The sequence below is a fragment of the Rhinolophus sinicus genome, linkage group LG03 (genome assembly GCF_036562045.2).
Source record: "Rhinolophus sinicus isolate RSC01 linkage group LG03, ASM3656204v1, whole genome shotgun sequence".
NCBI lineage: Eukaryota > Metazoa > Chordata > Mammalia > Chiroptera > Rhinolophidae > Rhinolophus > Rhinolophus sinicus.
In genome coordinates, this window is record NC_133753.1 from 26,375,354 (window position 1) to 26,390,289 (window position 14,936).

The 14,936-nt window shown below is 40.4% G+C and overlaps 1 protein-coding gene across 21 annotated transcripts in view; it reads right to left on the reverse strand.

Moving 5' to 3' along the window:
- SIPA1L1 (signal induced proliferation associated 1 like 1) overlaps positions 1–14,936 on the reverse strand; it is a 347,617-nt gene that overhangs the window by 152,169 nt on the left and 180,512 nt on the right. Inside the window, exon 1 of one of the 21 annotated variants that reach the window (XM_074327270.1) lies at positions 1,037–1,172. The exons of 18 other annotated variants lie outside the window; for them this stretch is intronic. The gene's annotated coding sequence lies outside the window, so the exon portion shown is untranslated. Of the gene's footprint in view, positions 1–482; positions 568–1,036; positions 1,173–14,936 lie in introns of those variants that run through there. 2 more of the 21 variants (XM_074327275.1, XM_074327266.1) reach the window with 2 other exon arrangements.

Consider the following 14,936-nt stretch of genomic DNA (forward strand, 5'->3'; position numbering starts at 1 on the left):
AGAAAGGAAGAAAAGTGAAAGCATTTACTAAACTCCATTATTTAAATTATACGTATTTTAAAAGACTATTAATACTTCAGCTTAATTGAACTGTTTCATATAACTGGGGGTGAGGGGGTGGAATCTCATTCCAGGACACTAAGGTTTTTACTCCAAGTAGACACCAATGATCTCTAATCAGGTAGAATATCCTGAACCACTGTGCTGGCCAGATATTCAAGACATAACCAACAGAGTTCAGCATTTAGAGCAACGTAGTGTCAGTTTTTTAATAAGACTAAAAATTGAAAAATTATTTTATTGACTATGTTGCAATGCTCACTTTTTAACACCTTCCATATTTCAAAAGCTAACTTGTCTTTTGTTTCTTTACAAAAGCTTAACATAGTTGGCAAGAGCAAATACAACAGAGAAAATAAACAGGGTTTTCCCAGAGCCATCACATCCATGAGCACACTTCTGTATTTTCCTCTATTACTTACCCCGATGAGGCATATATTTCAGGACGAGTACAGCATTCACCACCACCTCCTCCCAAGCTGTCTCTAGAGTCCTCTACTCCTAAAGCTAGAAATATTTCACGAATCAACAAAATGCCTGCACTTCCTTACCGATGGCAACCTACCCCACCCTTTGGCGCTAATTTAGGAGAATGGCAGAAACAAAGTGCTGCTTTGGCTAGACCTCTTCTTACTCCCCAAGGGACCACAGAGAATTGTTAACGTCCTTCAGGTGTTGGGCGAAGAAAATCCAACTTCCTCAGGAGCACATCAGCCAGGAAGCAAGAGGCACAAATTCAGAGTACAAAATCCTGCCCAGTAGTGTACATCCTGAAAATAAAGGCAGAGGACCCTCTTCCAAGACTCCACAAATTACACAAGAGGTGGCCTTTAAATTCTTGCCAAATCCATGTTTGGAAAGATGCTGCTGAACCAGCACTGCGCTGACAGGGCTGCATTGTCTACAAATCACGGCTGACACCCCGAGGACGACCGGAGCGCTCCCTGCACTCCACGCAGCGGTAACAAGCACTTACTTCCACGATAATTAAGCATCTTGCTCATCGGCTTCCTGCCTCCAAGGCAGCCGCTTTAATTTCTCTTGCAGTACGCAGCATCATTTTGGAAGACTCGCTGCTATTTAAAGGCTGGAACATTTAGGGGTGTTTCAAAAACTGCACGCTGCCTGCAGAATGCAGGGCCAGCAGAGCTCCAGCTGGGCTCCCAGGGGCTGGCTGGGCAGCCGGTCAGATAAACGCCAATTGTTCTCACTCCCACTCTTCTTCCCCACCTTTTGTGAAGGGGATAATGGTTTTGCACTGCTACCTAATTAAACCTGGCTTTTGCGCCTACTAGATACTTCTGCTGTCGGATCGCTGTGATTTCCTTTTTTGTTTCAGAACTTACAAGCTCCTATTGAACAGTAAGCCTTCAAGCGGAAGAACGTGCTAACTGTTGCGTCCAAAGGCAGCACATGTGGCCATAGCTAAGGTTCAAGAAGGCCCCTCCTAAAATGGAAGGAAACCAGGCAACTGAACCAAAATGCAAAGTAAGCACCAGTGCATCTCCAAAGAAAAAAATCTTTTGACAACTCAAACCAGAACTTATGAGCTATTTTGTAACCAGTTGGGGGGGGGAGGGAGGAGGGGACGAAGCTGTATATTTCAATGAAATATCTTTCAAAGAGAATACACAAGCATAAAGAATAATTCTAAGTAGATTCTTATAAAAACCAGATGCTTTCAATGTTTCTCACAAGCTCATAGAAATCAAAATAAATCACTTATTATTCCCAGAACTTTCATTCTCTAAAAGGCCAACACTCCGGTCCCACCGTGATAAAAGCTCATTCTTGCCACAATTCATTTCCCTTGGAAAACAGTTTGTTGCAGAACTGTCTTTTTGGGTATATGTGAAGTCACATCCATTGCAGGAGGAACCTGAAAGCCAGCACTAAAATACAATAGCGTGAACTGACTTGGAAATGCCCAGCTTGGCCATCACTAGTGTAGACTCCTCTTCAGAACCATCCCATATGCTTTGTATATTTTTTAATGGGTTTCTAAAACTCTTATTTTAAACAAAAATTTCTTCACAATTTAAAAGAAATACCAAGCCTAATTACATCTTGATTATAACAACTCAATTATTTTTTTAATTTCAAAATATAGATGGGCACATAAGAGGAGAGTGTGCTCACAGTTAAACTTCAAGACAGACAACTAAGTTAGATGACAATTTTTTTCTGTAATAAGGACCTTCTTTCCCACTTTCACGCTTTCATTCCCTCCCTCCCTTCCCTCACCCTTATTTACAACATCATCCCCCTTTTGGTGTAATACAAACTTTGGACACTGACTAGCATATATAGAAATATACATGCTGTGCATTTATTAAGCTACTAGTAAAAAATAAAGAATGTCACCCAACTGTATAATACAGGCGTACCTCGGATATACTGCAGGTTTGGTTCCAGACCACTGGAACAAAGTGAGTATCGCAATAAAGTGAGCTATAATCTTTTTGCTAGGGGAGGGTCCTGCCTTGAATTTGTAAAAAACGCAACATCTGTGAAGCACAATAAAGCAAAGCAAGATAAAACAAGGTATGACTGTATGATGGCAGATCAGTAACACCTAAAATCTATTCCTTAGGATTGATGGAAATAGCAAACATATGCTGACAATTATTAGCAACTGTCTTGATTATCAGCAAACCTGCCTACGCACCATTAAATATGGTAAAAAGCAATAGAATTAAACAGTAGAGCAATACTAACTTATAGCATGTCACCTCTCTGTGTTGAAAGAGCAGGGTATATAAAAATATTTCCTTTGTTACTGTCATGCAGGGTGTCAGGCGGGGTCTCTGCTCCCGCTCCCCACATAAGAACGCAGGATATGATGAGGCCAAAAAGGAACACCCACGGAGCCATAGATACGGGAGTCATGCCACTATACTCTCGCTGGCGGCTGGGTTGGAGACACAGGAGGCAGGAGCCACACTGTCTGCAACCTGCTGTCCACTTCTCTGCAATCCACAACCCGCACTCCACCGTGCTAACTGTAATCCGCGCTTGCTAGCTCAGCCTCCATCTTCTCGCTAGCCCCCATCCTCTGCTAGCCTAGCCACAACAGCAATATTAGTGGCCAATAGCTCACTGGTTATAGCTGACGGCCAACTAGCCACAGCTGATGGCCATCCAATCACAGTTGATGGCCATTTACTACCTGAGCCAGCAGCTTTCTATGTGAGGCCCAGAGCCTGGAAACTGCTGTCTGGGGCTCTGACCCCAGTTACACAGGTAATTTTACAGCTATAAGTACTATTAGAGTCCATGGTAGATCCATTTAGCTAGAATACCAACCTACTTTTAGTTCAGCGAGTTGTTGGAAACTGTACCAGAAAACAAGATCTATTCTTATCAGTTGAAAGTCTTTTCATCAGTCATGGTCTATCACAATGTAACCTATCACTCTTTACTGATAAAGCCATTCTTCTCCAAGTGCTTTGTCCTCTCCGCTAAACCATCCCCAGCCTTTCTGCATTCTCTTCTGAGTGTCAACCGCATCCCTGGTGCCAGGGATATTTGAGGAAACAGTCTCTTCCCTCAAGGAAAGACACTGTAAAGTGGCCCTTGTCATTCTGGCTCTTTGAGACACCACACTCTTGACTCCCCGACTCCTTCCTGAACTGTCTTCTCTACACTTCCATGACAGCCCTGTTCTTCACTTTCCCTTGCTCTCTCTCTCCTCAATATCATCGGTGGGCTCCATTGAAAAGCTGGTGATTGCAGGGTGGTGTCCTTGGCTTACTTCTCTTGCATTCTTCATACTTTTTGTATTAGGATGCACGTGAGCACTGAGTGCCTTAGGATGAGACGGCAGGCATGGGTACCTGGGAGTAAAAATATTACCCTGGAAAGCAGGGTGTGGACGTGGTTGGATCACAATTGCCTGTGCAACTGAATGAAGACAGAATGAAATTACTTGGGGCGATATCTGCATGGTAGCCAGTACTGTCTGGTGATGTCATAGGTACTCGCAGCTTTAAAGACCATCTCTATGCAGTTACCTCCAAATCTCAACTCATGACCCACTCCCCTACACTCCAGATAAAATATATGCAAGCGCTCATTTGATATCGTCCTTATCTATTTTCTACAATGAATTAACAAACAAGCAGAAAAATTAAGGGAAAAAAAGCATTTTTTTTCCAAGAAATAAATAGATGGTAAGGAAGTGAGAACAATAAATAATTCAAGGAACCACACAAAAAGAACATGGGAAAACTTTCTTTGTGCCAAAGGCATAAAAAATAGTTTAAAGGCTATACAAGAAGATGTGGGAAGGAAAAAAAAACAAAACAAAAACCAACAACTACAGTTTCTTTCCTGAAATGATTTATACTACAATGTGGTATATTCACTGAAAAGATATAGCATTCCTCATCAAATACTTCCATTTTCTAAAATGGTAAGTTGTTAGATTCCTTAACTGGTATATCCTCAAATACAGGGCCAACTCTCACTGTTTAATGATGAGTAACTTCAAATGCCCCAATAACCCAGAACTATACAATCTTAGAGTATTTATGAACATGTCAATGTAAACAGTTTATGAAGTTGCATACACAGATTTAGAATATGCATAAATATTCTTACTTTAGAATGTAATACAAAACTTTATTTTAAAACAGAACTATAACTTCACAGTGCTTGAACATTCAATTAGCTAAGATAACCAAATAAGGCAAACTATTTTTTTTTTATATCCCATCTTGGCTTTCCTGAATTTCACTCACATCACACTAAAGTAACAACTCAGATAAAGGGACATTTCATCTTTCAAGTTAGCCTGAAATACATACAAACATCTCAGTGCAATGTCATGGATAATTTAAGCTTTATGAATCAGCACATAACTTTTTAGACTGGAATTTCCCCCTTCTTTCATTTCCATTCTGTCCCTTTGACAAAAAGCAGGAAGGATTGGGGAAAATGGAGTTGATGAACCTAGTTCTTGCTCTCCAAATGTTCATTATCTGAAAAACGCTGATTTGAAAGTAGATTCAAGTAACTTGCCCTGAAATTAACCAATTGGACGAAGAAATTATAGATACAAAACATATATAAGAGGATAAAGTTACATTGGGATTTAGAGGTAATAAAGCAATTTAAAATGTGTCTGTTTGGCCAAGAACCAAAAGAGAGAATAACATTTGCCTCCCACCCACCCTGCTAACAACTAAAAAAAGTTCAGTAAAGAAAGTTACACTTCAAAGGCCTAGTAAGGCTTAAAGATACTTTGTATATCTGAGGGTGAAGGAAACAACATGAAAATTTGGCAGAACACTTGACGACAGAAGAGGGCTGATAGAATAAAGAAGGTATGGAACAAGTTACATGGTATACTTACTGATGGGTAGTGAAATGGTTCAACAGCTGGCAAAACAAAGGAGAACAGAAATAAATGTGACTGTTTATCTCATACTTAAATATGATTAAACATATGAAAAAGCAATTATTTAATGCCAAAGAGATAGGTTTGAGGAGCTTAAAATAGGAAGGTGAGAGGTAGAAAGTAAAGTAAAAATAGAATAACATAAGTAGAAAGGTAACAGTGAATCAGAATTATTAGAGGAAATATAGCAAGTGTTTGAGGGACAGTAAACTAACACTTTCAAGGAAAAGAAATTGGAATTCACACCTTATCAGAGACATTGAGAGAGTCCATACCTGGCCCTTGGATATCCAGAGACCAGGTTAGATCAATGAAGCAAATGAGTGTTTTTTAATGTACTAATTTGTACATTACTATTCATTTAAAATACATTAAAAATGTATTCATCAATACTGTATGTAAACTGTGATCTGGTTCTGAACAGCTGACTAGCAAATATGATCTGGTACTAAACAACTTCTTACCAAGCACGACCCGGGGAAAAGGGTATGTGAGAAGTGGAGGCCAGGGCGGACAACCAGTAAGTGCCTAGTATACACGATGTGATGCTTGTCAACTTTCCCCAAACTGTGCTTCAAATTCCTCAAGTTATTAATGCACCAAAAAAAAGGGTTCCACAATTAACTAAGGCAGGGACACACTGTATATCACCTACCTTAGGGTAGGATAATACGTTTTAGTATATTAAAGGCACCATGAAATCTGCAGTTAAAAATAAAAACCCAACAACACTAACTTTATTAAACTAAGAGACGTCTTAACTGATTTGACCATGAACACAGTTTAAAAAAAAAAAAGAACCTTTTTATACTGTGCATCTTATTGAGCGTAATTGGGGACCTGCAGGCCGTTTTAAAAGAATTCAGGCTACAAATAAATCGGTATGTATATTACAAATTTTGCTACGCTTAAAAAAAAAAGTTACATATAGATATATAAACAAGCCAAAGAAAGTTCACCAAAGGATTGTCTTTAGGTAACTGGATTATGAATAATTTCTGTTTTTCCTTTTTTTTTTTTTAAATTGGAGAATATTGGGGAACAGTGTGTTTTTCCAGGACCCATCAATTCTATGTCAAGTCATTGTTTTCAATCTAGTTGGGGGGTGCAGCTCACTGGCTCATGTGGGAATCGAACCGGTGACCTTGGTGTTATGAGCACTGTGCTCTAACCACAGAGCTAACTGGCTGCCCTGTTTTTTCCTTTTTTTAATATTTGTCTATGTTATTTATTTTCTAACATTAGCACGTGTGACTTTTATAATCAGAAGAAAAAAAAGCAGGAGAAAAAAATAACCCCATCCTTCTGTCACTAAAAAGAAAATTAAAATATGATCTGAGAAGGTGGTATAATGAACACACATTTGAATACTAATTATAAAATACTGCACTATGTTAAACCTCCAACCATTCAAGTCACCAAAAAAATCAAAATTCAACAGATGTCAGGTCCTTCCAATGAGATTATCTTGTGCTAAATCCCCTGCTTAAAATGAAATCAAAGAGGGCTACATGAAGTAGAGAGTACTGAAGATTATAAGATTAGCAGTACTTATAGGATTTGAATAATTACCTCATAGATGATTAACACGATTGCGTGTATTTCCTCCTGTACAGATGCTTTCATTACACTTAGCATTCACATAAAAGTCCCCTCATGCTCAGAGCCTCATTTACAAGGTTGTAATGACATGGAACGCCAGGTGAGGCTGACTAAACAAAGCACAGATTGAGCCATCATCACTTGTCCCCCTTTCCTGGCACACATCTACCTTCTCACGTACACGTACATCGTACCTTCTGTCCTCACAAGCCTCCTTCTGCAGAGATTTGGGCTAAACTTGGAGACAGTTCCCATTTGGACTTACAGACCAACAAACCCTCAGGAGGGCAGCAGGAAAGTGCTATCAGGCATGGATGGCTTGAGGAACTGAAACTGTATACTTACCCTCGAGAGGAAGAGTCTACGAGTATTGACTTCCTCCTCTGAGGTCAGAAGGGAAAGAGGTGGTCTGAACTGTTTTAAAGTCTGATTTAAATTAGATAAGCCACGAAAATTGCCTTGGATCCACACAGGAGGCTCCCCGGCTGAGACTCTGTCACCAAGACAACTTTTCCGGTTGCTGACATGGGCAATTTGACTGTTTACTCTTGCACTAAGCCAGTCACCATCTAACGAGGAGACAAAGAGGGAACATTTCCACCCCCAAGTCTCTGTAATTAGCTGGAAAAAGAAGACCGGAGTGTAGGAAGAGAGGGTTCATTCAGTAAGATAGAAGGTCACAATGGCTTATTAAAGATATCACGGTTTTCTCATTTGGATATTTATATTCCAAAAAGAATTTAAGAAAGGGCACTTGGAAAAGCACATTTAGATTTCGCTTAGGCAAAGAGCAGAAAGTAGTATCAGTAAGAACGGGTGAACATGAAGTTCCTTCTATGCACAACTCTAATACCCAAACCGCTATTAATCAAGGTTAATACCAACAGCAACCATATTTCACTTAGCAGATTTTAAAATACCACCCAAGGACCGAGAGCTTAAAAAGAAAAAATTAAACCGTAAAATCACTCCACAATGCCTTAGCATGTCCTTAAGTACGGACTGCAGATGGTTTCTTTGTCTGTTTCATTGCACTCTCTCTTTTTTCTGAGTCTTCTCCCTCCCTACAGGGCTTTGCGAGAGCAGGACCCTGTCACCCGTTTCACTCTGACCGCTGTTCATTCTTTCGGTCCTCGCAGGCACCCTATGAGGTCTGACACAGAGTCCTCACTGCATAGTGGGCTCTCTGTCAGGAAACACTGGGCTGGCAGTTAGAGAATTTATGGCAGAAAAGCTACTTTGAACATACCTCATCTAAAGAAAAAAAAAGGCCTCTCCTTATAGCCTGAGTATCACTGCTAAGTCCTACCCAGACATGAAGCTCTACACCCAAAGGAAACACATCCAGTAGGGGAAAAAATATTGAAAATTAACTTCCTTAGAAAGCTACTGTGGTCATGTCTCTTATCTTCCAGAAATTTTCAGTGGCTCCTCAACGTCAACTCCATTCTTGTGACTCAAGCCTGGAATTCAGGACTACATGGCACCTGACCCCCAAAATGTTTCCTTCTTCCGGTCATAGCAGGAAATAGGTCTGCCCTAGACATCCTGTAGCACCTTGTCATAAAGCTCTACCGGACTGAAGCTGAATTGAAGGTGCCCCTCTCTGGTCTCACATTCAGAATTTAAAATTGTGCGTTATAGAAAAGATCTCGTCGGAAACCTTCGTTTTCCACATGTGGTGTCTCAGGGCCAGAAACTAAGCCCACTAAAGGTTAAACAGCGAATGGCCGAGTCCACTTGTGGAGTCAGGTTTCCTCATTCCTTGACTCCTATCCTATCTGCCACACCATGCTGTCTTTCAAACTGCTGCCATCAGTTGTCACGACAATTTGAGCATCCAGTTACTGTACGCCCCCTCATTTATCCCCACAGCACTGAGCAGGCAGGTACTGTCCGCCACTTTGGGTGTGAAGACCCTGCCGCTCAGTAGTGACTGGAGCACTGTTCTAGAGGTCTGACCCATCCATGCCCCTGGCACTTGGGCACCCACCCTCCTAAAAAGCCTCTCCTTCTACTACATTCTGAAATTCCATAATTCACTCTACGCATAACTGGGCCTTTTCTCCTCAGTTAGATGATAACGTTCTTGAGGGCAGAGATGCATCCAATCCTTATCCCCAAAGACCTAACTTCAGCGTCCTTGAAATGGAATCACTGGAAACAAGTCACATGGTCTCAGCTAAGACGAATTAGAAATTAACTGATAAATTAATAGAATTTATACTGTAATCTAAAATGTCATTAAGCGTATCTTGTAAATATCAGTGTTGTTGAGGAAGACATGTCAAAAAAAATCCACGTAACAAAAATTTAATACATTTTAGCTTCATCTCTCCCATAAAGAGCCTTCACAACAGCAGTGAATGAAAAATAACCTGTTTGACCTTCCTTCCTTCTATCCACTCATCATCAAAGGGCAAGAAAAAGAGCCATAAAGATGAGCAAATCTCTTAAAAGAGCAACATGAAGCGAATCAGTTAGAGCTGGATAAGGCACCATCACAATGAAATAACTAAAAGGTAAACCAATACACAATTGAGTCAGCAATTAAAAATCCTAGCAAAGTGAGGCAACACATTAACAGGGAAACAGAAGGAGGGGTGCTTAGTACAGCCCGGGTGGAAGATACAACAGAAACCAGAATTTTAAGATGACTGCATCAAATTAACGATGGTCAAAATCATTTTTATCTTTTACCCTCATATAATTTTTTGACCCACACAAAAATCTCCCCAATTGCTGCCCCCTTTTTCGAAGTTGTTTCTTAAATGAATTATATGCTTCTCGTTTGTTAAAAAAAACTGCAATGATGCAGGAAAAGTGAAACATGTATCTTTCTTTCCTTCAGGGGACTCCAACTGCAAAGGTAGCCACCCCAATAGTTTTGTGTATTCTTCCCGACACTGTGTGTGGGTTGGAGACACACACACACACACACACACACACACACACACGCACACACGGCAGGCACTGACTAAGAACAGAGGAGAGAAAGGAACCAGTGCACAGAGTAGCTCATTTCGGAAAAGACATAATCCAAGTACTCACAGAACCAGAAAAGAGAGGCAGAGGGATGGAGGATGAAGAATGAAAAGAATCTACTTACGCTCAGGGGAAGTAGGGGCCCTCCCCTTGCCAAGTTGACACAACATACTTGATGAAACACTTGACAACGGACACATTTTCAATCTTTTGTATATACCCTGGTTCTGAAAATAGGAGCCCTATACAAAAGTTTCTGCTAACTTGTCAATACAAATTAAGATGAGCAAATGAAATAATTTTAATTCAATGCACACCACATTCCTGCAGATTTTTGGTGTTTATTAATTATGTACATATACAAATATACATACACATTATATGTGACCTTTAAATAAAATTATTTTTATCTACTCCCCCAAACTTAACAAAAACACACTGATTGTTAAATGAGAATTACTCCCAAATTTATTAACTTTATCACTTAAACGTTCGTTTACAAACTAGAAAAAAAGTTAAGTAAAATGCACACCAACCAAGTGTTCAAAGATAAAATCTTGTAGCAGAAAGTCTTCTTTTGTTTCTTGCTCACCCTTTTCATTTTTGTGGCAAAGTGAAACCAATCCCCTAACTAGAATGGTAAATTTGATCTTAAAATGTAGTCTTGTGTGTTTGCATGAGCGCTTGCTTTCAAATTTGATCATTTGCTAATTCAGTACAGAGTGTTTATTAAGGTGCATGCATGCGACCACAGCACTTACACTCTCTCTTGCTTAAAACCTCACAATAGCTTCCCTCCGCTTTCAGGATAAAAGAAGAATTTCCCAAATGCATGATAGAGTTCCTTTATTAACAGCTGTGTCTCTTTACACTCTCTGAACTTTCAGCTCCAAAGGGAAAGGGAACCTGCTGCAATTACGGGAATGCACCTTGCATGTACTCCTGAGCCTTCAGGAGAAACCAAGCAGCAACTGCTGCTGGAACACGACTTCATACAATTCTCTTCCCTCCTTCTCGTGGCTTATTCCTACCCATCCTTGTTTCTCCTCTTTCTCTTTCAAGATTCCATGTGGGTATAGTCTCTTTCAGGAAGCTGTCCACACCCCACACCATCCCCTGCCATGTTACCTTTTTTCACTGCATCCCTTGAGAGGCTGCAGGTAATTATGTTGATTAAAAAATCCAGATCCCAGGGATTCTCTACTTTAAAGAAATTATGATTTCACGATGCATTACTAACTTCTAACACCAGCTCTGCTTGCAATAAAACAGTGAGGGGCTGTCAGTTTGAAGTTTACTCACAAAATAACTGATTTTGAAGTTTTCTGACAAAACTGTAGTTGAAACCGGTTTAAAAGAAAGAATATGTTAGAGTAAGAAAACTTCTTTTGGAGAACACAAGCGCAAGGAATAGCCTAACTGGTGTTATAACAATCATGGGTATAAAGCAGCAAAGACACACAGATCAAAACAACACTGCATCCCTTTATACCTACTAGGAAAAGGTCTAGGAATGCCAGTACTCACTGCTAATGGTCTACAAGTTAAAATAGGCATCCTTATGTTGCTAGAAGCAATGGAAATCAGTGGAACCCTTTCGGGGGGGTGGAGGGGGAGGAATGGCAAGTAAACAAGAAAATATTGCTGGGCTCTGTAGTCTCTCTTTCCACATTTGGAAATGATGGCCATCCAGAAGCAGAAGGGATTTTCCGCTGCTGAGACCCAGGACTCCTGCTCACCTGACACCAGCTCTCTGCAATCTTCATTCCTTCAGCAGACCCCTCCCTCCACCCCCAGCTCAGCCAGAATTTCCATTCCTTGTAAGCTAGTAGCTTCCACTCTTTCTCTTCAAGTCCCCAACACTTGCCCTACATCGTTGGCTCCCAAAAGACATCATACAGAACGTCTTGATTTTTCAAGGTTTTCTGATGCACCCCCCGCACCCCAAACCACAAGTGCTTCAGGCCAAGTGACTGCAGAGACTTGGCTTTAGGATACTTAGTCCGTAGCACAGACTTCATGATAAATGTCGACCACATTTGAACAGGAAAACAAGTGGTACCACAAACACTGAAAAGTGATTTTACAATCCATAGGAGAATAAACCTATGGTACAGAGATACTCCGCCATGCTATTTATTTAGTTTTTCATGTATGTTTTTATCAAAGGAATGCATGCACTAGTTAAAGGCAAATAGCACTACAGGCATAAAAAGAAAAGACAAAAGTAAAACACAACACGGTAGGGCTTCACTTCATGTTCTCCACTCCCAGGAGCCACCAAGCACTGGGGATTCACAGCACTGGGGCCTCCAGTATTTCCACGTTCTTACATAGCACGCTCATGTACTGTTTCTTGGTTTATCAATCTTATTCTCTGCTGAAGTTCTGTTTTAGGAGAAATAAGCATGCTTCCAGTAAGCCCCTACCTCACTGCTCTTGCCCTTTCTATGTTCATATGTATGTGTAGATGTATGTATGTGTATGTGTGTGAATCACAGTTATATCACAGTCGTGTGTGTGTGTGTGTGTGTGTGTGTGTGTGTGTGTGTGTGTGTAAAATCAGGATTTATATTACTATGGTTATATTTGCTCAATTGTTTCTTTTTCCTGGGGTTAATAATTGCTTCATGTTACCCCCATTTGCTTAGTTTCTATGTACCTACCTTTAATTCTTCCTAAACTCAGTAAGAAAAAAAAAATTCTTCTCATTACTGTTTCCCACATGGCCAAAAGCAGCAGGTGCACTATCACCTCCACTTCTCGTCCCTGCAGACCTCTCGCCTAGAGCTCTCCATCTTCAGCCTGACGAACCTCTGGGTCTACTGCACAAGCACCCCCAGAAATGTCCCATCCTCATCTTCCTGGCACTTCCTTCCCTCCTCTCCTGAATGGATCCCATGCTTCTCAGATTTTCTATCTTCCTGTTTCTTAGTTTAATTCCTCATTTGATGGACCATTATATTCATTCAGCAACTGCTTAAGAAGTACATAGGTTGTAAAAGTTTTGAGTTTGGGCATGTCTAGCCTTAGAACTGACTCGTGGTTCAGCTGGGTATAGAACTCTAAATAGTAAAACATTTACCATTAGACTTTTTGAGGGTGTTGTTTCATTAACTTCTAGCTTCTACTGTTGGAACTGAAACATCCAATCATATTGTGATTCCTGCTCTTTTATATATTACATGTTCTTTTTCAGGAATTTTTTTAGGATAATCTCTTTAATAGTGGAGTTGCCTCTGTGTGAGTCCATGTATTGAACATGTAGTGGGCCTTTTCAATATAAAAACATCTCTTTCGGTGAAGCGAAATTTTATTTCTTTATTTTTTATAATTTCCTTTTACTTCTTTCTTTCATTTGTAAATGTTCTATGTATTGGATACTGGACCTCCCGAGTAGTTCCTTCTCTTTTCTCTCCCACCCTCCATTTCTTTTTCTTTGAGGCACTTGGAAGAACTTTTTGAATTTCATTTTCCAACCAGACAATTTAATTTTTCATATTGACTCTTAGACTTCAATTCTGAAGAAATTTTGTGTCCTCTGATTGTTTCTTCCAATAAAAAATTCCATTATTTCACGACTGCAGTATTTTGCAATATTTAAACTTTTATTTCACATTCAGTGTCTATATTTTCCCAGTTTCCTTTTCTTCTGTTTGTGGTGATCACTGTCTTTCTCACATGGAAAGCTTTTGCTCATATCTCTGCTTTCATGGGCTATCCTTTTATATTTAGTATCTGTATGGGGGTAGGACTTGTTGACTACTAAACAAACTTTCTTGTAGGGGATTGGGTAGGAACCCAGTAGGTTTACTTGGGGAAACTGGACATAGGGAAAAATATAATCATGACTGCCTGGCATCTGTTTAGTCTCTGAGCACTCTTCCTATACCCAGGGAAATTCCTTGCCTTAGATAAGAGTCTGTCTTCCAAAATAGAAAGCTAAAAATGCTACATTGTCTCTTAACCAACCATTCTTACAGATAGAGTGCAGAGATACAACCTGTCACTCAACCAATAGGATACCCATATCCTGAATGCTGAACTGAAAAGTAGCGTCTGGAGAGAGCAGAGAGGCAGCGAAGCCATTTACACAGAGGTTGGTGGCAGCAGTGGTGGCTGTGGTGACAGTGGCACCCTCGTGAAAGTGCTGGTGGTGGCAATGCAAAGCTGGACATCCAGGGCTCAGGGGCAGCATCATGCCAGCTTTCTTGTAGAATGTGAGTGTTGTCTTGGTCACTTGGAGTCATCCATTGCTCTTGCCCATTTTCCAAACCTAGTTTCATGGCCTTCCAGTGATTCTGCAAGTCCTAAATATTATTTCCATAAATTCCTTTCCTGCTTAAATCAGACAGAGGGTTTTCCGTCTATATTTGGGTGAACTCCAAAATGCCAATATCCATAGGTCGTTTTTAGAATGTACTCAGCTTCTCTAGAGAAGACTGGTTCCATCTCCTGCCTGGCTTCCAGCATTCCGGGAACCAAGCTTAGCAAAAATGTTTCAAATAATCGCTCCCTGTTTCCAGAGCCTTTATGATTACACTAAATAACGGAAGGGCCCCGACTACCGACAACCAGTCCCACCTCTCAATCCAATCTTCCCAGCTACTTAAGGCCTCCAATTCTGGGGTGGTAGAGGGTCAACATTTTCTAGAATCTCTCTGCAAAGGCATTCACATTCAGCTCTCTCCATATCACTAAATTAGTTACAGTACATCCATCTCTCCCCTGACCAAAACTGTGTTGATAATTCTAATCTGCTCCTATTTCTTCTCCTCTTCTTTGTCATTGCATTTTTTGTATCTTTTTATATTCCTTTAATAACACGGAGGTAGGGTTTGGGGAAGGGAGGAAAATAACAGCAGTACGTGTTCAGTCTGATGTACGA